Below are 27244 nucleotides of genomic sequence, written 5' to 3'. Positions count from 1 at the left end.
TATAAAATTATCTCCAAGGTTATTGCCAACAGATTAGGGGTGGTTCCGGGCAAAATTATTACGAAGCCACAAAATGCATTTGTTAGGGAGCGACAAATCCTGGATTCAGTCCTTCTAGCAAACAAGGGCCTAGATAGCAAATTAAAGGCTGGCTCCACAGGGATTCTTTGCAAACTAGATATGGAGAAGACATGACCATGTAAATTGGGATTTCCTCTTGTATTTGTTGGGGAGATGCAACTTTGGGGTTAGATGGCGTAGTTGGATCAGTTGGTGTATCTCTACGGCCAGATTTTTAGTCTTGATTAGTGGCTGCCTGACTGGCTTCTTCAGCAGCTCTTGAGGTCTAAGGCAAGGAGATCCTCTGTCCCCACTTCACGCATGGGTTTGTGGTTGGTTTTTCGATTGGTGACCCCAATAGGGGCATTATTACTTTGTCTCATTTACTTTTTACAGATGACACCCTTTTATTCTGTGAGGTAGATCACAACCAGTTGAGGACATTGAAGACTCTGTTATTATGCTTCGAAGCAGCGTCAGGCCTAAAAGTTAATTTTGACAAGTCAGAGTTAGTACCAGTGGGGAATGTGAGTAACACTAGGCAACTAGCTAGCATTCTTGGGTGCAAGGTAGCTTCTTTTCCCATTACCTACTTGGGATTGCCTTTGGGGGCTGCCGCTAGGGCCTCATCTATATGGGATTCAGTAATTGAAAAGATAGGAAGGAAATTGGCAGGGTGGAAGAGATTTTATTTGTCGAAAGGTGGTCAGTTGACTATCAACAAGAGCACATTTTCTAACCTACCTATGTACTTTTTATGCTTGTTCCAATTGCCTATCAGTGTAGCGGCTTGGATTGAGAAACTGTATCGTGATTTCCTATGGAGTGGGATAGGGGATGAATTCAAATTCCACCTGGTCAGTTGGGATAAGGTGAGTAGGCCAATCTCGTCAGGTGGTTTGAGTAGAAAGAATTTGAGAACATTCAATCGGGCCTTACTTGGGAAGTGGCTATGGAGGTATAACATGGAGACAGAAGCCCTATTGAAACTGATGATTAATTGTAAATATGGAAGCTTATAGGGGGACTGGTGCACCAAAGAGGTAAATGGGGCAAGTGGTGTGGGGATTTGGAAACATATTAGGCGCGGGTGGGGGGACTTTATTTCTCATTCTAAATTGGTGTTGGGGAGGGGGTCCCGAATTAAGTTTTGGGAGGACATTTGGTGTGGGGATGAGGCTTTAAAGGATGCCTTTCTAGCTGTTTTTCGAGTGTCTCGCAATCTGAAGCGTCCATTGAGGATCTCATGCTTATATCAGGGGACCAAGTGCAGTGGAATGTCACATTTAGTAGAGCGGCGCAAGATTGGAAAGTAGACATCTTTGAGGTCTTTTTCAGCCTCTTATATTCTGTGAAGCTGAATAGACAGCAAGCTGACAATTTATGGTGGAACCTAGCAGGTAAGGGAATCTTTTCAGTTCGATCCTTCTATAAGGCCCTTTCCCAAGCCGCAACTATTCAATTCCCATTGAGGAGAATTTGGAGAAATAAGGTGCCTCTGAAAGCGGTCTTCTTTACATGGACAACAACGGGGGAAGATTCTGACTATCGACAACTTGAGGAAGCGACAGATAGTTATACTAGATTGGTGTTGCATGTGTAAGAGATTCGGTGAGACAGTGGAACACCTCTTGTTACATTGCAAGATAACTAGAGCCTTGTGGGTGGAAGTCTTCAGCCGAGTAGAGTTATCATTTGTTATGCCGGCAACTATGGTTGATCTATTGGCCAGTTGGACACTTCCGAGAGGAGTTCAACAAATTAATGAGGTGTGGAAAATGATCCCGATCTGTATCATGTGGTGTACCTGGCAAGAGTGCAACGACTGGACTTTGAAAACAAGGAGCGGTCGCCGGAGGAACTTAGAGCTCTATTTTCTCATACTTTATTGCTATGGGCCATTGCTTTAGATTTTAATGGCCTGAATGTTCATGACTTTCTAGATTCCATATTGTTGACCTAGATAGGTCTTATCTCTTGTATACCATCTTGTGTGCTCAGGCTTTGTCTATCTCTATTAATAATATTATTGATTACTTATAAAAAAAAAAGAATTACCTATCCAACATCAAGAAGTTATAAGGAGTTATATTACATAATTAGTTAAAAAAAACCATACACAAGCATGCTTCTCTATGTATTTATAAGCATGACTTCCGATAGATAATACTCAAATATGTACTTATAAGCATGAAAGCCCACTTACAGGTGCAGACATACCAAATATATAACAAAACTAAAAAGGAACAAAGCACAAACTTGTTGAGCCTAAATCCAAAACCCTAAGCTATCTAATTTTGAAGTGGTTGCATTTAGACTTTCCACTTATCCAAGAATTGAAAGAAAGGCATAGGAGGTTTGAAAGCTATCCACAGTAAACCAAAAATCTTTGAATCAACCAAGTAAAAAAGCATAGTGAACTTCAATGAAAGTTATAAAAGAAACGTAGTCGAACTTCATAAATAGCCCATTATACTGCCAGACATTCAATAGCTAAAGTGAGTCCAAGTTGTTCCGGTTTCCCATTTACTACACACAAGATAATTAAATGAAGTCTAATATTTTTACATGGTATTAAGTTTACAACAAATAAATACATGCATATACTTATTGAAAAAAATATAAACATTTCAATATATTAATCGATCAACATATGTGAGTGATAAAAGCTGAATCTTTTACAAGATTTTAACTCAAGTGAGGTACTTTATTCATGCACTTTATGGTTGCGACTTAACTCATTTTGAGCTCAAGTACAAATCACCCACAAAGAATCTGTCTAATTGCATTCTTTTCAAACTTTGAACAAACAAGTAGAGTGCATCTTCCGATAGAGCAGCACGTCCAATTCATAAAAGGTGTAAACATTAAATTAACACCAAAGTAGTGAGGTTAATGTAAATAAAAGCATTTCTTTCTACGGTACTAAACAAAACCTGCAAGTTTAAAAGGTTTGGAAATAGAAAACAAACACATTTTAAAAAGAGAGGGAGATGAATTGTGGAGAGTAAGTACAGGGGATCTCTTACCTTCAATTTGAGAGAGAAGAGACCGAAGGGTAGAGATAGAGAGAGCTTACAATTGGAGACCGAGTAGGGGAGGGTCATCGGAGTTAGTCGGAGGTGGAGGTGGAGGTGGAGCCGTCGACATCGGTGGCCTGCCCTGGTTGGGAGGTAAGTTGTGGAGTTTCGGCTGGGGGGGACGGCGAAATGGAGAGCGGGTATTGGGCGTGGGGAAGAAAGAAATAAGGGAGAAATGAGTTTTGATATTTAAAACTATTTGCGGTGATTTATTATCACCGTAATATCTCAGAGTTTCTCGCCGCAAAATGTCTATTTCCACGCAACATCTACCTCGTCGGATGTGATCTTGTGGAAAAAGGCATATTTTTTTGTCATAGACATTTTTTGTGTCATAAGCTAAGTATTTGCCATGAATGTAGAGCTTGGAAAAAAAAAACTCATGGGAAAAGACCAAATGGCCTGCTTCGAAGAAGTTCTTGATGACCAAAGATGACATTGAGACTTTGAGTGTGTGCCAACTGAGATTTATGTGTCAAATGGATTTTTTGTTCCTACTTTCGAAAGTATTTTAGAAAAGAAGAGGTTAATGGGAAACATCATAAGTCAACTTTCATTGGAAAATACAAATACATTGGTATTAAGTTCTGAATTTGAGGCCTTGTTTGGTTATATAAATGAAATGAGATGAGATGAGACAAAAATTAAAAATTGAATAAAATATTATTAGAATATAAATTTTTAATATTACTTTTGTTTCAAGTTTTGAAAAAGTACTTGAATTGTTTATTGTATTTTGTGTGAATATTTGAAAAATTTATAATGATTAGATGAATTGAGATGGAATGAGAGAAGATGGTTTGTGAAAAACAAACCAAGCGGCCTGAATCTCTCAAGATCATATCTCGAAGAAGTTCATGACGACTAAAGATGACATTGAGTGTGTGCAGCCAATGAGATTTATGGGGCCAAATGGCTTTTTTGTTCCTACTTTCAAAAGTGTTTCAGAAGATAAGAGGTTAATGGGGGAACTTCAAAAGTAGATTCATTGGAAGGTACAGATATATACGTACGTTGGTATTAAGAACTCAATTTGAACCTCTTAAGATAATTATTACAGAAAAAATGGATTGTGGAAGAAAAAGAACTAGAATAGATTTTGGAAGAAAAGAAAGCGGTAGAAAGGGAGTTGGCCTGTTTTATGGTTTGAATATAGTTTCAATGAAGCAATTATCCTAATTTTATCTCAACTACTAGTTAAAACAAATAATTGCGGTCAAAGTTAGGCTTCAATTTCCTCTCATATTGCCCTTGAGGATTGTGGTACATTTACGGGGGCAGAAGTTACGGATAGTTACTAGTAGTCATCCGTGATCACGTGACTGCATTGAGACGTTATTAGTAGTAGTAGTACTAATCATCAACTTCACCAAGTGTCCTAGACTTTTGCAAGAGTCCTAGAGTCTCATGGAATAAAAGTAGTTTGCTAGTAAGATGATTTTATCCTTATACCTTTTGAGTACAGGTTGTTAATGACTATCATATTGATTGCTTGTCATGTTTATCCTTTTATTATGTGTTAATCTCGTAGGGAATCTACATGTATTATTTAGGTGTCGTGGCCCCATAAATAAAGGCATGAGTGGAGTTTTTTTCCTGAACCTCTAATTTTTGTTTGAAGGAGGCCTAGGTTACATATAATAACCTATTTTTATCATTAAGTTAGCCCTTATTATCATGGAATCTATCATCTCGGCTCATAACAAGTGATATCGGAGTTGGCGATGACGGACTCACATATGAATCGTAGAGAAGAGTGCTTGGACCGTTTGGAAGAGTAGATGATTTCAATTTATGTCACTTTAGAGCGATTAATGGCAAAAATGGAGACACTGGAGGTTAGGTGTTAAACTCGATAGTTTCGACGCTAGAGGTGACAATATGCAAGCCGAGCTAGTCATGAATGCTCAAGACATTGTTTATATCAAAGGTAAGCCACAAAGTTTTCTTGAGGACAATGATGATCTAGTTGAAAATGGGTTTGAGATTTCAATGCAAGTGGCAATACCTTCCTTCCTTGAAGTTGCATGTTGTTGAGAAAACGCCAACATTATACCCCACTTGATGATTATAACTTATCTTCGTTAGTGAAACAAAATCTTGCCTCGAATATCTTCATGTTGGTCAAAGATAACGTTGGTTTTTTGTTCCTACTTTCAAAAGTATTTTAGAAGATAAGAGGTTAATGGCGGAATTTTAAAAGTCATTTTCATTGGAAGGCACGAATACGTTGGTATTATTTGAAATTCTCAAGACAATCACGTAAAAAATGAATTGTGGAAGAAAGAGAATAGACTTTGTGATGCCGGACATAATAGAGAGATTATTCTAAAGGCTAGTTTTAATAGATGATCAAATAGAGAAGACAATAAATTCGCCCAAAAACACAGAGAAAAACAAAATGATGAAAATTATTGATTAATATTATAATTCAAAATTATTTTATGAAGCCCACAAGCCGGACTTATATAACTATAAAATTTGAAATTATAATGATTTTTCCAAATCTAAATTATTGTATGAGAAATAAATATATAAATAAACCAGAGTCCTACGACAAATTTGGCTAAAATCGAAATCACAATCACTTCCAAAACTTGAAACCAAATATTTACTAATAAGGCAAAAATGAATGTAAATATATGATTTGAGGAAAAATAACTAATATTGTCCTTAGTCCAAAGAATATATTAAGCTTTTTTCCTTCCATATTTGTACAGACACATCTTCATAAGGTAGTACTTTAATACAATCAATGTAGAATCTGAACCTAGATACTCCATATCAATTTGGGTTTGCATTCCCATAACATATTCTCACCGGATTGGAGATAATTCGTCATCGAATTCTGAACTTTCTTGCCTCGATCTTTTGGATGTCCAATTAAACCACTTTTTTTTTTCCTTTTGTTGTATCGTCCGATGATTATGGAAAAACTAAAATTGATTTGATCGGGTCAAAGTAAAATAATATCAAACATCTTATACTCCAAAATTAAGTTTCTTTTCCACTTCTCAAATCGAAAAAAAAAAATATTTTGCATAGGAGAATTTGAAAAAAAATCCTCAACTCCAAGAAAATCAACATAGTTAATTATCTCAAAATTTATTTCATGACACTTGTGGCCACTACAAGAGATTGGGCTTTTTGAGGAAAAAAAAAAATTGTCTCAAAAAACTCAAATCTCGTCCCAAAATGCTTTTGGAGACAAAAAAATTTCGTCTCTATTTTGTCCCGAAAATACCGTCTCATAAGGTTTTTGGAGACGAAAATCAATTTTCATCTCAAAAAAACTTGCCAATCAAAACTATTCGAACAAGTAAGTTTTTTTGAGACAAAAACTTTTCATCTCAAGAATACATTCGAATGGCATAATATCAGTTCGAACCAACACTTACCATTCGAATTATAAGAAATGTTCATTTGAATGAATGACCATATTTGATTTTGTGCCAATGGATGGAGCATTCGAACAGATTTTATGCTTTCGAACCAATAAATTTCTCAAATGACTTGTGTTCGAACATAAATTATGTTTGTTCGAACAGACTGTTTATTTTTGAAATTATTTTCCTTCGAACAGGGTTTAGGATATTAATGTTGTTTGAACCAATATTTTATTGTTCGAATGATCGTACAGATTGTATTTCTCGGTTGTCATTCGAATAGGTTAGTTTTTGTTCGAATGAGTCTTTTTTGTTCGAATGGATTTATAAATGGTAATTTACCGTTCGAACTGGTTATTTACCGTTTGAACGGTATTAATCATACAGAACATAATTTAATTAGTTATACCATACTAATGTTACACAAATTGTAATTCAAACATTAATTATTCAAATGTTTTGGAATATCATAATATAAAGACAATTAAACAAAAAATAAATTTTAAGATTGTGGTGGTGACATAGAGTTTTAGGACATCATTGACTGCAACTGTTTAAACATAGTTTTTTGTATCTCCGTACCCATTCTCTTCTGCATGTTCTCTTCTAATTTTGCCTCTAAATCTATCGCTTGATCTAATTAGGTCAGCAACTCTTTTTTCTTGGAACTCAATCGTTCTATCTCAAGTGTTGCTTCCTCCAATTCCCTTGCCTTGTCGTCATTCAATCTGGATTGAGAAGAGGATGACGATGGCTTCACGCAACGTCCTAGACCCCTCAAATATCTAGAACTTGATCCAAGAACTTGAGAAATTATCTGAGCATCATTGACAGATGATTCATCAAATGGATCCGCAATAGTTTACTTAAGAGATATCATCTTGTCCTACAAAAATAAAAATATTAAAGTTAGTATAAGTAACAAAAATATTATTAAAAAATAGAATTAAAGAAATTTAAACTCACATAATTTGTCTCTGCTTCGGGGACTGGTCTAAACATATCACAATTTTTATGTATTTTAACATATAATTGGGTCAGATCATAGTCAGCAGGACTTTCTTCTTCCTACAAAAAGAAAATCTATATTAGAACTTAAATAAGAAGAGTGTATTATATGGTAATATTTAACGAGGACGAGAATAACTTATCATTTTCTTAGACAAACGATGAAAAGATCAAGAACTCGCATGATGGTGTATCGTTAATTTTGATCTATTTGCTTGGTTCACAGTACTCTGTTGCTAAAACAAATTATGTTTATATGTTTAATACATCTATCATATATTATAAAATAAAAATAGCAGCGAAATTACTTGATAAACAGTATCTTCAAACATATCATAAACCTTCTCACATTCGTTTGGTGGCATTGCTAGGAAAGGATTTTGGTGCAGTACTAAATTTTTTATAGTGTGCATGACATCGACCTTTGTACCTCTGGAATGCATTCGACATCAGTTTCTCAACCATTAATCGATCATCTCGTCGGCCAAAATTAAGTTCAAACTCGTCCTTTCAAAAATTATAAACAATTAGTATAAGTACAAAATAACTTTAAATTAACATGTTATATACTTAGCTGTTTGGGATGTAGCTTATTATCAAGTAACGATTTTTTATGTGGTCTTTTACATCTAGGGAAACTTTAGACTAGCAAGATGTAGCCATTGGTGCATACGTGCGAGTAAGCGTACCAATATAAGAAGCAAGCCACGTTGTCGAATCTCCGGAGCCACCGGTTTAATAATCAGGAATATCAACTTTAATTTTACGCAATTTCTTTACTTTCTCTATGCAGACACCCTTCATAGTACCTCAATCTCGGCGCTGGCTTATAACAGCTATATATATAGTAATTAAAGCATATATTTTAATTAAATTATTTTATTATATATATTACTTAAATTGAGCATAAAACGTGATATTTATTTAATAAAATACCTTGTTTTGGATCTGGTGATGCTGGCCCATTATTTATGGCAGGTGAAGTACACGAGGAGTCGGTAATGGATGAGGATGGCGCGCGTGTTGCTTTGCGTTTGGGAGGCATATCTGTTTGAAATTGTAACAAATTATAAGTATTAATAATGATTTATGTGGGAGATCATTCATATGTTTATTATTTTTTAAGTATTAATTATAATTTAAATTTACTTATTTTTTAATTATACCTTATAATTTTAATAAATTATATGTTAAGTATTAATTCTAATTTAAATATTAATAAATCTAATGTTTTTTATTTTTTAAGTATTAATTATAGAATTATTTTCTATCTTAGGTAATGGGATAATATTCTCTAATTGCCATTCATTTGGAAGTGTAATTTGATTCCAATTGATTTGTTTAGGAATTGTTATACTAGAGTTTTGTGTACTAGATTGTAATAATAATGTATATCCTTTTGGACTGGTATAAATTTACTTATTTTTTAATTATATCTTATAGTTTTTAATAATTATCTTTTAAGTATTAAATTTGAGTTTAAGTATTACAACATAGGAGTACAACCGTTCGAACACTTCAAGATCTGTTCGAATAGGATAACACGTTCGAACGGAAAATCATTGTGTTCAATCAGTTTCAACCCAGATTCCAGACACAAAACAAAGACAAACACAATCTCAGCGAACACATTCATGGGATAAAGACAAACTCATGAGATGCATATTTCACAAACATTGTACAAACACAAATATATTTTCATATTCCCACATCTAAATACAAATATATTTACATGTTTCTCACTAGGGGTGTAACCGGTCCGGTCCGGTCCGGTTTTGGACAAAATCTAGGACCGAACCGGTATGTACCGGTTTTGTATTTTTCAAAACCGATTACGCCCCGATTACCCTCCTAAACCGGTACTTCCGGTTTTACCGGTTTCCGGTCCGGTCCGGTCCGGTTTTCCGGTTTTTTTTAAATGTAAAAAACATATAATAAAGTGTTAATTCTTATTATAAAATGTTATTAAAAATTTAATATATATATTATGCTTAAAGCATATGATCAATTAAATTTTTATCTTTAAGATTAAACTTTTATTTTATAAATTATAACAACATTATCTTATATATAATTATATTAATAACATATGATCAAATAAATTACAAATGTTCATATTTAAGATTAACATTTTATGTTATTATTTATAAATTATAATATAAAATTTTTTCATATATGATATATAATTATATATATTATATATAAAAATTTAACATATAATTATATATTATATATATAAATATTTTGTATAATATATAAATTAATTTTTATATTTTTTTTTCCAACCGGTCCGGTTCGGTCCGGTCCGGTCCCAAAAACTACGGAACCGGAACCGGACCGGAACCGGCCGGTTTTCATAAAATAGGAACCGGTTCCGGACCGGACCGGTTCAAAACCGGACCAACCGGTCCGGTTCGGTCCGGTCCGGACCGGTTTTCCGGTTTCCCGGTTTCCCGGTTTAAATTTACACCCCTATTTCTCACATCCAAAAACAAATATATCTCTCTAACCTTAATCTTTTGTTCAAAAACAGAAGAGAAAATAATTAATTTGAGTTTAAGAGAATATAAATTTGAGATTTTTAACAAAAAATTCCATGGAAATAGAATATCAAAGTAAAAAAAACTTACCAAATTGAAGAGAAATAAAGAGTTGATGTCCAGCATTCCCAACGTCTCTCTCACAGTTGAATACTCACAGTTTCTCTCTTTCTCGCGCTCTCTGTATCTCAAGAAAAAATTTCCCAAATGTCCAGTACGTTTGTGCTTCTAGACGTCTTATTTCTTATTTTCTAGTTTGAACGGAATTTACTAACCATTCAAACCTGAAAACAAGGAAGCGAGAAACTTTTCCCACTGGATCAATTCAACTCACACCCATTCGAATGTCAAATTATATATGTTTGAACTGATAATTGAAAATGTAATATGGCGCAAATGGATCCCGTCACATCTTATCAATGGCGCCAACATATTATATAAGTTCGAACACTGTAAATTGCCATTCGAACGAGTAACTAAACCGTTCGAAAAGTCATAATAGGCAGTTCGTATGTATAGTGTATATATATAATTATATTATATATCTAATTTTATTACTATATATATATAAAAGTATAGGTATATATAAGTATAATATTTATGTTAAGAATATATATAAGTATAAGTTAAGAATATATATAAGTCTAAATATATAGTAGAAGATAAGGATATAGTAGTGTACAAGACTATATAATTATATAGTACACCCATATAAGTAATATAAGTATATTATATATAAGTATACCATATAGTATTAGCATAAGTATATACTATATTATATGATAGTTATAAATATATAAGTATTAAGTATATTACATAAAGCTATATATTTATAAATAATATATATGTAATTAATATAGTTATACTAAATCACTAAAAGTTTATATCTGATACTAATATATAACTATACTAATAGTCTAATATTAATATTATTATATAGTCTAATATATTATATAGCTATACTAATATTTAAAGTCTATAACTATTTTTATTGTTGTTTTATATTGTTGTTTTATTTTGAATGATATATTTTATGATGAATTATTATTATGCTCATAGTGTTGGTTATCGTGATCTTTATGATTTAGCTATATAGTAATATATTACTATATAATAATATTATTATATTACTATAATATATAACTATATTATAGTTATACATTAAAGAATATATAAATATTGGTATTAGTTATAGCTTTATAGCCTATATTAGATTATATAATAGACTAAGTATATAAGTATTAGTTGTAGTATATAAGTAGTATATAAGTATTGGTATAAATATAAGTATATAATAATTATACTTAATTATTATATAAGTAGTATAAATATATATATATATAATTAGTATAAGTATATATAATATATTATGTAAAAAATATATAATAATAATTAACGCAATATTTTTTTTCCAGTTGGAACAATATTCATAGACGTTCGAACGGATAAAATATTTATGGAAACTATTTGAACGTCATAACTTGTCGTTCGAACAGTAAAAAGTAAATATTAGCCATTGTATTCAAACCCTACGCCTTTAGAATGCAAAAATCCCATCAAACTCTACTGCTCCAGTGCCAAACGCCACCGTCAAAGCCACCGTCCACAACCACTCTCCAACTCGCAACAGGTATGTTCTCTCCCTAACGTTTTTACCGATTAATTTCTCCTAAAATTTGTTTTAAATGGTTTGAAAATGGGATTTTGAAATGGAGGACGAGATGGCTGGAAATGGAGGACGAGATGGCTCTATGATCATCCTAGCCTCTCATTGTTGTTTTGGGAGGAAAAATGAAGGTTTCAAACCAATTATTTACGATTTTGGCAATGGTTGAGTCGATTTAGCCATTGTCGAGCTCGATCCAGAAATATCCATTCGAACGTGTATTAGACATTCGAACAGCAATGAATGGTGATCGTTCAAACAACAATTACAAGGTTTGAACTAGTGTTCAAACAACTATTTATTACCTGTCGAACGCACTGTAATACTGTTGGAACGTGTTGTTAGTCATTCGAACGATATATTTATGACAGATATATTTTCGTTTGGAGTCCTACTCACATGATTTCTTTTAGCGAAAGGAGTCAGGCCAGATGCATTTGAGCGTGTTAGGGAGCCGATTAGACCAATCAACTTGACGACCTTGTCTCGTAGCATCGGACACTCCATATTTCCTATTCGTGCATCCACTACAGAGGCGGTTGACACTCAGGTAGGTGCACAGGGCATATATGGTGAGACATCTACACAAGGTGCATCATGCAGTGCTACTCGTGAGGAGATTGCAGATATCGCGTGTGCAAAGATGCGCGTATAGACATCAGAGATAATTGATGCAGTTCGGATCGCACTCGCAGAGACTGAGTTGAAGCTCATGTCTTGAGTGACTGATATTGGGACATGTCTTGCTAGAGTCGAGGCGGTGCTACACGATCTGCCCCAGTAGTGTAAATCTTTTATTTGCATTAAATGTTCTTTTTTTTTTGTATTGACAATCATGACTATTTGTATTTTGTATAATTAATTTAAATAGTCATACATTATATTCCCGCCATACATTATATTTTTAGGATGCAATTAATGTATGGTTTTTATTTTTAGTATTTGCTAGCTTGTTTATTGTTAGTTATGTTTTTTTATTTTATTTACTTACCGTTCATGATAATATAAAAAATGACACTATAAGTAATATCTATGTAACGCCCCGTCCCTGAGGGTCTGGAGAGTTAACTCATGTCACTTAAAAATCATTTTCCTTCCACATAGTACATATTCTAATTTTTCTTTATCGCACAAAATACTCATATATTTACATCAATTACTCCAGAATAACTATTCTAAGACAATACAAAATTTAATATAAACATCAATCTCCCAACAAATCACATCATCAGAGCACAACAAGCTTACTGAATGAAAATCCTCAATACCCATATAAACCTTCTATGCTTAAACCATCATTCTTAACTCTTCTCACCCATGTTCCATATCCTTGATCCTCAACTGAAACATTCAAATCATCTAAAAAATATTGTGGAGATAAGGGGTGAGTTATCAACAACTCAGTAAGTAGAGAACATATACTAGTATGCAAACATGAACATTTACAGATTTCAGAATGCAGAACAAAACACTTTATTTTCAGAATGCAGAGTCAGAACATGTTATAAAAATATCAGAGCGAAAGTTCAAAAATATTCTTATTCAAATTCTTTTGGCATAGCATAACTGACCACCATTGTACCAGAGCATCATATCGCATCAGAAGCCATGTTTAACCCCCGTGGTAGGGTTGTGCAAACCCCGGTAGCTAACCGAGCAGAAACAGAATGTGAATCTTCCCCTTATTTATTCTCGGAGCTCCGAGTGTGCACACAGGAAAGACCACCAGAAAACCACTTTGTTTTCAAAGTGGGTGCACCAGAAACATAACAGTTGGTACCAACCCAAACAGAAGTCACTATTAGCACCCGTGGTAGGTCAAATAGGTCACCATCCACAAACCACATCTCGATTCAGAATGTCATGCTAAAAGCTTTTAGAAATTTCATCATATCAGAGTACAGAATATTTTTAGAACATAATAGAGTTTTCAGAAATCATATCATATCAGAGTACAAAACATCTTCAGAACAGAACAGAATTTTCAGAAATCACAAAACATAATTTTATACATAAACTTTCATATTCGCTCTCTTTTGCACAGTTCAAAAACAAAATGCAAAATAGCTCATGTCTACACCAGTCATGCCAGAAAATACTTTATTCTTGAACAGAATCTCATGAGTAATGCAGAACAAATAACCGAGATAGTTCAAATCTCTTTTCATAACAAAACATGCATATTTTCAAAAATCAACCTCAGTCTATTTTATTTTTATGCAAATCTAGCATAGGAACCCCGCTTACCTGGACGACTTAACTTTTCCAGAATTTTTCCTCAAATATGTCGAGTCGACTATAAATCGTCACCTATAAAGATAATCACGTAATTTCCGTAAGTTTCCAATCAATCATGTATTTCGATATTTAAGCCTAAGCTTCTTAAATAACCTATTTTAAATTTCTCAAAACTTAAAACCTTCATAATCCCAAAATATATCATCACTTCCTAAAATCACCAATATCCGCCACAACCCACGTCATACACAAAACACCAATATTTAAACCCGAACCGCCAACAAATCTCATAGTCTAAACCAATCATGCTAACAACTCCAACACCCAATCCAATAAACCTCGTTACTCCTCGGACTCAGTCTGGCAAAACCAATCAGCAATTAAATACAGTGTAATGTGCTAGTGCAAAAATATATTAAATTCACGAGAATTCTTTAGAAAATACTTACAATGCTATATAATAATTTCTGGAGGATCACGGAAGCGCAAGAAGTGGTAAAACAGCTACGGAACAGTGCAAAATACACTGTGGCCGTGGGTCACAGATACCCACTTTTCAACGAGTGCAAACGAAGATCCGAGATTGATAGGATAGGGCCTAGGGATGTCGGTGAAGCTAGTGGTGGTGATGGTTGGCCGTGGGTGGCGGCGCAAAGGGTGGTTTAAGGCCAAAAATACCCAAAACGGAAATGGAGTTGGATGTGCTTCACCGGTGACGGATCGGAGGTGGGATTGGGTCCAATGGGTTGCTTGGAGGTCGAGGATGAAGTGGTGAAGAAATGGTGGCCAACGGTGGTGCGACGGCGGCGCAGCAGCACAAGAGGTGCCGCGGCTTCAATGGGCTCGTGGTGGCTAACGGCAGCGCGGCTGGGGCTGGAAATAGATGGGTGGCTTCGTCGGCGGCTGGGGAAGACGGTGGGCCGGGCGGTGTCAATCACCGCCGGCTCACGGCAGCGCTGGGAGGAGAAGAAGAATCGGACGGAGGGAGAGAGAGATGGCTGGCGTCGCACGCAGGAGAGAAGAAGGGGAGAGAAGAAAAGAAAGAAAAGAAGGAAGAAAAGAAAAAGAAGAAAAAGAAAAGAGGAAAGAGAAAATGTAGGGAAAAAAATGAGGTCCAATCCTCACATCTTGGGTCACAAAAATAAACCAACGGAAATGATTTTAAAATAGCAAGTGAAATAAAATAATTCAAACGCAGTGATTACAATGAAAATAAATAATTAAACTCAATAATAAGTTAATTTAATTTGAGAAGAAATTTAAACGCATAACAATAATTAATTTAAAGAAAGTACTTCAAAAAAAATTAATTTTCGTAAACTAAAAATCATAAAATAACCCAATTAAAATCCAATAATTTTAAAACAAAAGAATAAATTTTGAATCAATAAAAATAATTTCTTCATTAAAAATACCCTAAAATACTGGGTGTTACAATCTACTTAATTAAAAATCTTATTTAACGTAAAATAAGTCACTAAAATATTTTTACATTAATTACATAAAATTAATTTATGAATTCATAAATATTTTATGTTCCATTCGAAAAAGGTTTAAAAAAATTCCCGCCAATTTTAATTTAATTTCCCACCAAATGATCCGTTCAAATGATCATGGTGTGTTGTTCGAACGTAATATGTGTAGTTCGAACAATCTTGCAACCTTCCCGCCAAATGTTCCCATCAAATCTTTCTCGTTCGAACGGATTTGAACTTTTTTCGGCAAAATAAATTACTTCCCCGTTAAGATTACTATTTGAACAAATTATAAACCATTCGAACAAACATTAATTCTATGTTCAAATGGAATTGTTGCCGTTCGAATGGGTTTGACTTTTTGAGACGATCTAATTCATCACAGAAGATATGGTTTGAACGCTATTTAGCCGTTTGAACGTTTTTATAAAGTCATTCATTTTTTGAGATGAAATTTAGGGACGAAATTACTTTTAGGGATGAAATTTAGTTCATCCCTAAACAATTTCGTCTCCAATAATTACTTTTAGAGATGAAATTTAGTTCGTTCCTAAACAATTTTGTCCTTAAAACTAAAATTTGTTGAAGTGAGCCAAAGTTATAGTTAAAATACTGATGTCACCACTTCTCCTCGCCCAACCGACGAATAAGTCTCCTCGTCGAACCGTGGGATAAGTCTCCTCATCCAATCGAGAAATACTAATCATTGAGTTGTATCCTCCTGCATCACTTTGGAAAAAAAGAAAGTGGAATAAAGGAAGTTGGTTTCATCGCTTGATTTCAGTTTCAATTAAGCAATGATGCCAACTTTATCTCAAGTTAAAACAAACAATTGCGGTAAGGTTGAGCTTCAATTCCTCTCACATTGCCCTGATGACAAGGGCACTTTTATGGGGGCTGGAGTTATTATGGATAACTACTTGTAGTCATCTATCATCATGTGGTTTCATGGAATTATTAGTCGTAATCATCAACTTGGCCAAGAGTCCTAGAATCTTATGGAATAAAAGTTGTTTGTTAATAAGATGTCCTTAGTAGCTTAAGTACATCTTTATCTCTTTGGTATGGGTTATTAATTAGTATTATATTTATCTCTTATTATGTTTATCCTTTTGTTACGTATTAATCTTGTCGGGAAGTTACATATATTATTTAAGTGGCACAACCCTATAAACAAAGACATGAGTGAAGTGTATTCCCAAACCTTTGTGTTTGAAGGAGGCCTAGGTTACCTCTAAGAAACTATTTTTATCATTAAGTTAGCCCTAGTTATGGATCCATCATCCGGGCTCGTACACAATCATAGAGAAAATGAAAGCAACTTTTAAAAGAATAATCTGAGAAAAAAGAAAAAGAAAAAGAAAAAGAAAAAGAAAAGGTAACAAACAATTAAAAACAACAAACTAAAAATATAAACATATGTAAAGAAAACAATTAGAAAAAGCTCTAAGTAACAAACAGTTAAAGATAATAGAACCAAGAAAATGAAAGATTCCTAGAAACATAAATAAATGTATGTGAAGAAAACATAAATGTAAAACTTATAATTAAAAACAAAAAACATATGATGAGGGTATGTCTCCATTACCCCCTTTGAAAGAAGGGAGCCCTTCCCTAAATAGGAGGAAGCTCTCATGCCCAACCTCAATAAGGGTAGGTCTTACCTAGACAATGTCAAGAGTCCTATTCCCTGACTAGAGTGAGACAGGCCTTCCATCTCTCCACTGTCCCCTTGATTGCATGAGATGGGTATCCCCTTGTTAGAGACTTATCCACAGCAACAACTAGCAGCTCCTCACAAAGCAAATACACGAAAACTAGTTCAAATATTTCACAGGATCATTGATACGTTTGTTTAGATATGTAATTAGTTTAAAATTCAAATGTATTCGTCTGTTTTATCTTTTCATGATTTGGTTGTAACAGAATATATTTTACATCATTATAAATACACGCCTATACCTGCGTTTAAGGTAAGGCAGCAATTCTCCAAACATTTGAATTCTACATGGTATCAAGAGCCTAAGTGACAAACGTCTGAATCCTCATGGCCTCCTCAGTTCCCACTTCGTCCTTTGCTATTCTCCCAACCCCACCCACCTCTCTTACTCCTCATCCCTTCATTTCCATCAAACTACGCCGTGACAATTACTTGCTCTGGCGTGCCCAAATTGTTCCCTATCTCAAAGGCACCCATTTATTCAGCTATGTTGATGGTTCCCTCCCGGTACCACCTACTCATATCTCTTCCACCAAAAACAACCAAACACATATCATCCCAAATCCTGCCTTCCACTCTTGACATCTTCAAGATCAACTCATCTTGAGTGCTCTTACCTCTTCCCTCACAGAAAAACTTTTATCTCATGTCGTTAAGTGCACTACCCCGCGTGATATGTTGATTGCACTAGAACGAATGTTTTCCTCCACCTCTCATGCTTGGATCACCCATATCCATTTCCAGCTCGCCACCCTAAAAAAAGCCAACCTTTCAATTGCTGATTATTTCCAGCAATTTACCAATCTCACAGACACCCTTGCTGCCGTTGATCAACCCTTGAACAATTATGAACTTGTCTCCTTTCTTCTTGCCGGCCTTGGATCAGATTATGACTCATTTGTCACATCTATTACCACTAGAGTTGAACCTCTATCAATTGAAGACCTTTACGGTCATCTCCTTGCTCATGAAAAGCGATTGGAGTAGCATCAGACTGCAGTTGATCTAATTGTCGCCAATGCTACTTTCACATACTGCAACACCACTAGTACTTGGACTTGGGTGCTACACACCACCTCACTATGGAACTTGCCAATCTGAATGTTAAAGCTGAAGAATACTCTGGATCTGACACAATTCGTGTCAGCAATGGTACTGGTCTTCCTATTCACCATATTGGAACCACCCAAATTACTACTCCTTCATTTAAACTTCAGCTCAACAATGTTTTACATGTTCCCCATATTTCGAAAATGGTTTTGTGGATGTGGATGATAGACTCTCCACAAGTGGCTACTATGTCTTTCTTGGGGGCAATCTAATTTCTTGGAGTTGTATGAAGCAAGCTACTGTAGCCTGGTCTAGCACCGAAGCTGAATATAAAGCTTTAGCATATACAGCTGCTGAGATCACATGGTTATGCTCTCTTCTGACTGAACTTGAGTCTCTTCCCTCTACAACTCCCATTCTTTGGTGTGACAATATTGGTGCAACATATTTATCCACAAATCCAGTTTTTCATGCTCAAACCAAGCATGTCGAGATAGATTTTCATTTTGTTTGAGATATGGTTGCTCGTGGTACATTAGACATACGCTTCATTTCTACCAAAGATCAAGTAGCTGACACCTTCACCAAGCCGCTATCCTCATCTCTGTTTTCTCTCCTTCGTGACATGCTGAACATTGCCTCTGCACAGTTAAGCTTGAGCAGGGCGTGTTAGAGACTTATCCATAACAACAACTAACGGCTCCTCACAAAGCAGTTACATGAAGACCAGTTCAAATATTTCACAGGATCCTTGATATGTTTGTTTAGATATGTAATCAGTTTAAAATTCAAATGTATTCCTCTATTTTATCTTTCCATGATTTGGTTGTAACAAAATATATTTTACATCATTCCAAATACATGCCTATACCTGCATTTAAGGTAAGGCAGTAATTCTCCAAATATTTGAATTCTACATCCTTTGGCAATACAGGCAAAAGTCACCAAGTTGGCATAGGTATCCCTTCCCATGAAGCCTGGTTTGTTCGGCTCTCCACCCCATGGGAGAGAGGCTCCCCTCTATCGATGGAGGCAGAGGCTGAAATAAACATTTTCAGTTGTTAAATGCTTGGCCTTCCTCCACTAAACCTTCTACATTTGAACTGCTGGCAGGTGACTTTTCACATCCTTTCGTTGCGAGGATAGCTCAAGAACCTGGGTGCTTTCTTTATCTAGTGTGTAACCTCATCACTGGTTTATGTCTTTTTTTGTGTGTCGATAAGTAACCTATGTTGTTTGTTTTAGGGGTTACACTCTTTGGCCTACTCGGTTGCTCATCGCCAATCCAGTTTAGAGGAGAAAATTTGGTCTTCACATTCCTTCAAGGAGGGATCTCGCCTAGTTGTTTGAGAGGCTATGGAAGTGAAGGAAAATGGGAGAAAGTGCTCCTAATTGGGCTCTTATTCGCATGTCCAGGAGGTCAAGATTGCCATTTTGAGGGTTGAGGTTTCTGGCCTTCAACACACCTTAGCCAAGGAGAGATACTCCCTGGAGGGAGCATTGAATGATTTGGCATAGGCTTGGAAGTTCGTGCGGGAGGCTAGCCATGCATCCATGCTTTGGAAAGATATGTTGGAGGCCAAACACAATCCTGGCCATAGACTAAAGGCTAATCTAGGGGAGGCATGAGGGTGTTGCTCTGATTACACGGAGAGAGCTTCACAAGATGAAGATTCTTTCTAGCAACTCCAGTTGGAGCTCAACGTAGTCCATGATGAGTTGGCTCGATCGGAGACTACACTCAAATCTACTAAGGAGGAGCTCAAGAAGTACAATGGGCATGACCTCCAACTCCACTGCGTACTTGAGATTGTGAAAGAGAGACTTGCAAAGTCAAAACAACGCGTTGAAGAGTTGGATGCTGAGCTCAGATGCTCCAGGGATGAGATTGTCCGCCTTTCTCCCTAACAGTTTGAGGCTACTCAGGTGCATGACTGGGCACGGGGTCTCAGATACCACCTTGGAATAAGGACATTAAAGAGGTTCTTGTTAGTGAACTCAGGGGCAAACTTGAAGGCTTTGAATCTGAAGACTCTTCTCCTGGACTTGGCCCAAGCATTCTTCCCGGAGTCTCTTAGGGCTTATGCGATGCCCAAAGTCTTCTTGAGCTAGCAACCTCAACATCCTCCAGCTAGTAGCTTAACTCCTTTGGCCCGGGCTTGTAATATTCTATCTTGGATTTTGATAGGCTTGTGCCTTGTTATACACTCAATATGTTATGTAATATGCTATTTTGTGTTTGAGTTTCTACGTCTTGCTTTGCATTATTGATTTGGCCCTTGATTAGTTGTTGTTCGCCTTTGATTGATTTGTCTTTTCATTTCCACTTTTATTTTTACCATTCATCACTTGTTATTCTCGTATCAATGACTAACGTTTATACTGCTTGGATGAAGGCTAACCGCAGTCACATGTGCATTGTTTGCCTTTGATCACCAGGAGAGGGTGTTAGCCCCGATTGAATGAGCATTGCTAATACCTGGCTTAATGAGTTGGTAGAGATGTGCTCGATCGCTACTTGAGCAAAGGCTAACCTCGATTGCATGTGCGTTGTTAGCTTTTGATCGATAGGTGCGGGCATTAGCCATGATTGCACGCACATTACTAACACCCGAATTAATGAGTGGATGAGAGATGTGTTCGATCGCTGCTTGGGTGAAGGCTAACCCTAATCACATGCATGTTGTTAGCCTTTGATTGCGGATGTAGGTGTTAGCCATGATCGCATGCACGTTGCTACCCGACGTAATGAGTTGGCAGGAGATGTGCTTAACCGTTACTTGAGCGGAGACTAACTTCGATCACATGCATGTTGTTAGCATTTGACCGCTTGGGGTGTGGGTGTTAGTCTCAATCACATATGCATTGCTAACACTCATCTTAATGAGTGGACAAGAATTGTTCTTGATCGTCCCTTGGTCAGAGGCTAATCCCGATTGCATTCACATTGTTAGCCTTTGATTGTCGAGTGCGAGTGTCCACCTTGATTGCATGGACTTTGCTAGATGAATAGGTGGGAGACGTGTTTGACTGCTACTTGGGCGAAGGCTAACCTTGATCACATGCATGTTGTTAGCCTTTGATTATGAGTTTGGGTGTTAGCCGTGATGGCACGCGTGTTGTTAACACCCAGCTTAATGAGTGGGTGGAAGATATGCTTGATCATTGCTTGGGTGAAGGCTAACCCTGATTGCATGCACATTGTTAGCCTTTGGTTGCTGGATGTGAGTGTGAGCCCCGATCGCATGCGCATTGCTAACACCCATTTTAATTAGTAGAAGGGAGTTGTTCTTGATTGTCCCTTAAGCAAAAGCTAACCCTGATCGCATGTGCTTGTTAGCCTTTTATAGCCGAGTACATGTGTCCACTCTGATTACATGCACATTGCAAACATTCAGGTTAATGAGTGGGCAGACAATGTGCTCGATCGGTGCTTGGGCGAAGGCTAAGCCCGATTGCTTGCGCGTTATTATCCTTTGATAATAAAGCATGCACATTGCTAACATCCAACTTAATGAGTAGACAAGAGATGTACTCGACCGCTGCTTGAGCGATGGCTAACCCTAATCGTATGCATGTTGTTAGCTTTTGATCACCAGTGTGAGTGTTAGCCCCGATCGCTTAATTAGTGGATTGGAGGTGTTCTTGACCGTCGCTTGGGCGAAGGCTAACCTCGATAGCATGCACATTGTTAGCCTTTCATTGCTGAGTGAGAGTGTTAGCGCCAACCACGTACACATTGCTACCATTTGGTTTAATGGTCTAAAGAGCATCACAATTGACTTGGAAAGTAGCACACAATGAGTATTTGCATAAAACATTGCAAACGTAGAGTGCATGTTATTTTATGGCTTGTTCAAATTACATGGAATCGTTTAAATAAAATATCTTTAAATGCTCTGCGTTCCATGAGTTGGGTAGCCTCTTCTCATTAATATCCTTCAAGCGATACGAGCTCGGTATGCTGCTTGCTACTATCATGTATGGTCCTTCCCATTTGTGTTCGAGTTTTCCCTTTTCTTGCTTGTTGGTCATCGTCCCCGCTTCCCTTTGCAACAAATCCCTGAATTTGAATGATCAGGGTTTGACTTTTTGTTGAAATACTGTGCGGTCCTTTTTCTTTTAGGTTGTAGCTCTTAGCTCTACCTCTTCTCTTATTTCCTTCAAGTAGGTCGAGGTTTCCCTCCAAGCTCTTATTGTTTATTTCCTCATAGTAGTGTTGGACTTGGTGACATGGCTCGCCAATTTCAACCTGTACTAAGGCCTCACTTCCATAGGTAATCGTAAATGGGCTTTTCCCTCGTTGGGGTACTTATGTGGTCTTATAAGCCCACATCAATCTTTGGAGTTCTTCCAACCATGCTTCTTTTTGGTTTGCTAGTCTCTTCTTCACCATGGTGAACACAATATTATTTGTTGTCTCCCCTTTGCTCGTTGGCCTAGGGGTGACAGGGGGACAAGTAGTTGACTCTGATCCCCAATTTCGCGCTTCAATCCCTATACTGGTTGTAGTCAAATAGTACTAGGGTTGTGCAAGAAAGGCCTTGGGCCCAATCCGTCCGTCAAAACCGACTTGGTCCACCCGAATAAAGATAGGTTCATCGGGTCAAAGTTTAATAACGGGTTTTAAACTATCAACCCGTTGAACCCGTCAAAACCGAAAGTCCTCTCTTCTCCTCAGTCTTTTCTTCTGAAACACATCGAAACCGAAAAGTCCTCAGTCATCTCTTCTGAAACCCATCGAAACTGAAAGGAGAAAGGCGAAAGGAGAAAAGTCTTCTCCCCACTGCGAAAACCCTAGTCACCGTCGCCGTTCTATGTCGTTGTTGCCGTCACCTTCACCGTTCTTCGACTTCGAGCTTCCAGGCCTCCATTCCACTGTCTTGTTTCAAGGTTATCTCTCTATCTCTTGGCTCTCTCTCTATTTCGGTTCTCTCTCTTTTTTTTAGTCACTCAAGTAAAACATAAAAGATTTGGAGTTCTATTGGTATTTTTCGTTCAATTAGTCTTCAAGTTTCTGAATTTTGTGGGTTTTTTTCTCCGTATTTGAATAGAATTTGTTGCAATTTTAGTTGTTTGGATCGTGAGGAAACAAAGGAAAAAATGAATGTTGACGTTGAGTAAAGAAAATGAAATGGGTTTCTGTTATGGTTTTAATTGTTTGGCTCATGAGAAAACAAAGGAAAAAATTAATTCTAACGTTGAGTGAAGAAAAAATCTATTGCTGAGTATGAGCTCTTTTGCTGAGCAAATGATTTTCGATGATTTGGAGGCTAATTCTGAAAAATACTATTGTGTTGAAAACAATGTTAAATCTTTAAAGGATCTTTTTCCTGTATTTAGTCCAGATTTAAAGGATCTTTTGGTTTATTTGTTTTTGTTCATCTGGTTTATGTCAATAACTGTAGATATATTTGGATTGTTTACTCATTTTGAATTATACTCTCCACAGAACATTTCATGAACTTTCAGCTTGTGGGGTCACAATGTTCATCCGAAAACCCGACCCGCACAATATGGGTCGGGTCGGACTGGTTTGGCGCACAAACAATATCAAGTCAGGTCGGACTGGGTCCAGACCCAGTTGGATGGCATTGGGTTCCAGCCTTAAATAGTACCCTATGCCTCCTTCAATGCATAGGGACAATAGTACCTTGCTAGGGACCTAGATCGGAATGGTTTCCACATACCTCTTCGTGTACTTTCGCCTTCACATATTGTGCTTCCTCTGAGAAAATGCATTGCAGGAGTAGAGTTTCTTGCTTGTATAAGACCCCTCACAAGAGGGTAAACCTAGATAGTAGTTGCCATGTTCTTTACCTTCCTCACCTCCAGTTTTCATGGAGGAGTTCCTTTATGGTCAGGTACCTTGCTACCTCTTGTGAGCATTTCGGCACCGTTCATATCATCGATACCTTATTTCCAATTGAAAGGATATCCAGTACTTGGGTCATTATATCCCACGCGAGTTTATTTGACCTCCAGTTATCTTCCCTCGATGTTCCCCAAATGCTAAAGTATTGGAATCAATCATGTCACTCCAATACCCTCTAGTGTAGGTACATTTTGAGTATTTATTTCTTTGCTAGGTACTCCCCTTTCACTTGGTTCATCACTAATTGAGAATCTGCTTATACACTGACTTCCTTTGCTCCCAACCCTTCTGCCATGGTCAGTCTTACTAGCAAGGCTTTATATTCTGCTAGCCTCATAGCATAGTGAATCTCCTCGCCTTCTTTGGTTATGAGGTATAGGCTTACTCCCCCCCTCCTGGTTGCAGTAGGTGGAGCAGTCAACATACACTTGCTAGGGGTTTCCCTTTGATGCTACTTGCAGCTCTTCAGGGAATTTGGTAAATTTAGCGGTGAAAGTTGTTAGGACTTGGCCTTATGGCACCTCTTGGGAGGTAATCGATATCTAACTCGCGGAGATCAATTAACTGATTTACCAATCGGCCCGACTTGTCTGGTTTATGCAGGACTTCTTCAGAGGGGCTTATGTCAGTAGTTTTATCAAATGGTCCTGAAAGTAGGGCCTTAGCCAACACGCCACTACCACCAACACTTAGCTCTTGTAGTACATTGACTTCTGCTTCATTTCGCCCTCCCTGACTGCGTGATGCACAATACTTCCGGTGTGACTCACATATATAGATATAGGGCTTTCCTAGGCTTGGTTTGACTTAGGAGTGGAGGGTTGGACAAGTACACCTTCATCTACTCAATCTCCTTACCACATTTGTAATCCCAATTTTGGATTTTCCGTAGTACCTAAAAGAATGGCAAACACCGGTCCTTTGATGTTGACACAAATTTGTTCAGTGCTGCTATCTTGCAAGCTAATTTATGCACTTTGTTGGGACTTCATCTCCACTATTTCCTTGATCTTTTTTTGGTTGGTTTTGATTCCACGCTTCGACACCATAACCTTAGGAATTTGCCCAATTCATCACCCAAGACACATTTAAACAGGTTTAGCTTTATCTTATATGTGCATAATACGGTGAAAGCTTCTCGTAGGTTCATTACGTGGTGTTTGCTTATTTGCTCTTAACTAACAAATCATCTAAGAAGATCACCATATTCCACCCGATTTTCTCTTTGAACATGCGATTCACCAATGGCTGAGTGGACTTCATGCTTACCAATGGTTGAGTGGTGTTACAACACTATTGTGCATTCTTCCATTAAAATCACTCCATTTGAAGCTCTTTATGGGTATGGCCCTCCTAAGTTGTTGGCTTATGTGCTATGTACCTCCTCAAATGATGTTGTTGACAAGTAGTTAAAGTCAACGGAAGAGTTATTGAGTTTACTGAAGGATAACATGAAAAAGGTACAACATAGAATGAAATTTTATGCTGATAGAAACATAAGTGAAAGGTCTTTTCAAGAGGGTGATTGGGTCTTCTTGAGACTCCAACCTTATAGGCAGAAAACAGTAGCAATGAGACACAATATGAAGCTAGCTCCAAGATTTTATGGCCCTTTCCAGATTGTGCAGAAGTTGGGGTTTGTAGCTTACAAACTTGATCTGTCTAGTTCATCTAAAATACATCCAGTTTTTCATGTTTCGTGTTTAAAGAGGAAGATTGGTTAGAATGTTGTTCCTTTGCCAACATTACCCCTACTGATTCCAGTGGACAACTACAACCTAAGCCTTAGAAGATATTTGATAGACGAATTCAAAAGAAGGGCAATCATGCTGTGACAAAGTGCTTGTGAGTTGGGTGGGAGCTACAGATGAGGATTCCTCTTGGGAGAGGTTGTGGAAGTTAAGGCAACTCTACCCACATCTTGTAGGAACTGTGCTTTAAAAGTGTGTGCTGGCAGAATCCCTTATGGGCAAGTCCTTTAACAGGGGGAGAATGTAAAGTGTAAAGTGTGTGCTGGTTGAAGGTGTGAAGTGAAGTGCGTAGCAGTCAGTAGGAAAAAGGATAGTAACTAAACAAACAGATTGTTCAATACAGGGCGTTTTGGTTCCTTTAATGAAATGGTGCGTGTCACGGTATTTTGGCAAGTCTGAAGATGGAGCTATGCAGCGTCGTTTTTCATAATTCCTTGTAATAGAAATTTCGTTAGTGAGTCAATTAGTTAGTTGTATAGTTTTTTGTGTATAAATAGCAGATCTCTTGTAGTCAAACATATCAGAATTCTTTGGTTAAACTGAATTGTTTGGAGCTTTAGAGATTCCTCGAAAATCTCTTCCAAGAATTGAAGTATATTCTTGGGTCATCATCTCCTTGTTCATTTGTTCATTCTTTCCATTTCTACATTGTATTGGAAATTTGGAGCAGGAAGAGGGTACGTGACAGGGAGGGTGACAAACCAGCAACAAATTAGAAAATCCAAAGCACGCCTAAGAAATTAACAGAAATGGTCCCGGTCCATCCGTTCTCAACCCGTTGGCACTTGTGTCTATGCTGAACATACGCTTGTTTGATTGCGCCTACGCACACCACATCAACACTAGACCTAGGGCTGTTCTCCGACCCGACCTGTAAGTGATCTATTCCGTTTAGCTGATTAACTGGATACCCGATTACCCGACCCGTAAATACTTTCGAAAAAATGGGTATTCCAACCCGACCCGTTTGATTATTATAATTATTTTTAAATATATTTATTTATTTATTTTTAGTTTACAACAATCAAAGCAAGATCAAATATGATGTACATTCTGCAAAATCCCCAATAGAACTTCCGAGAAGCCCCGAAAGCCTTATATACAATTCGTCTAGAGCCAATTTCTTATCAAACCATGGGCCATCTTGCTCGAGAACATCAAGAACCCTCTTGGCATCAATCTTGACATTATCAAAGAAAGCCCATTGGTGCTCGATTTCATCCACATTAGTTCTCGGTTTTTCTTTCGAAATAGGATCAAAATCTGAATATCTCCATGCTCTTTTCAAGGGTTCCTCAATTAATTGAAACCCATTATCAACCTTACCACCATCAAAGCTGCTATCACAGAACTCAAGAAATGACCAAATAGATAAATACCCATTATCTCTGGAAC

General features: G+C 36.9%; 1 non-coding gene across 1 annotated transcript; it reads left to right on the top strand.

Moving 5' to 3' along the window:
- The first annotated feature begins 18007 nt into the window (after positions 1–18007).
- On the top strand, positions 18008–18146 carry LOC118344905. The gene has a single exon (XR_004798636.1). It is a non-coding gene; the product is annotated as a small nucleolar RNA Z247 (small nucleolar RNA).
- Positions 18147–27244: the final 9098 nt, after the last annotated feature.

The sequence above is a fragment of the Juglans regia genome, chromosome 16 (genome assembly GCF_001411555.2).
Source record: "Juglans regia cultivar Chandler chromosome 16, Walnut 2.0, whole genome shotgun sequence".
Classification (NCBI taxonomy): domain Eukaryota; kingdom Viridiplantae; phylum Streptophyta; class Magnoliopsida; order Fagales; family Juglandaceae; genus Juglans; species Juglans regia.
This window is presented reverse-complemented; position numbering and strand designations above follow the sequence as displayed.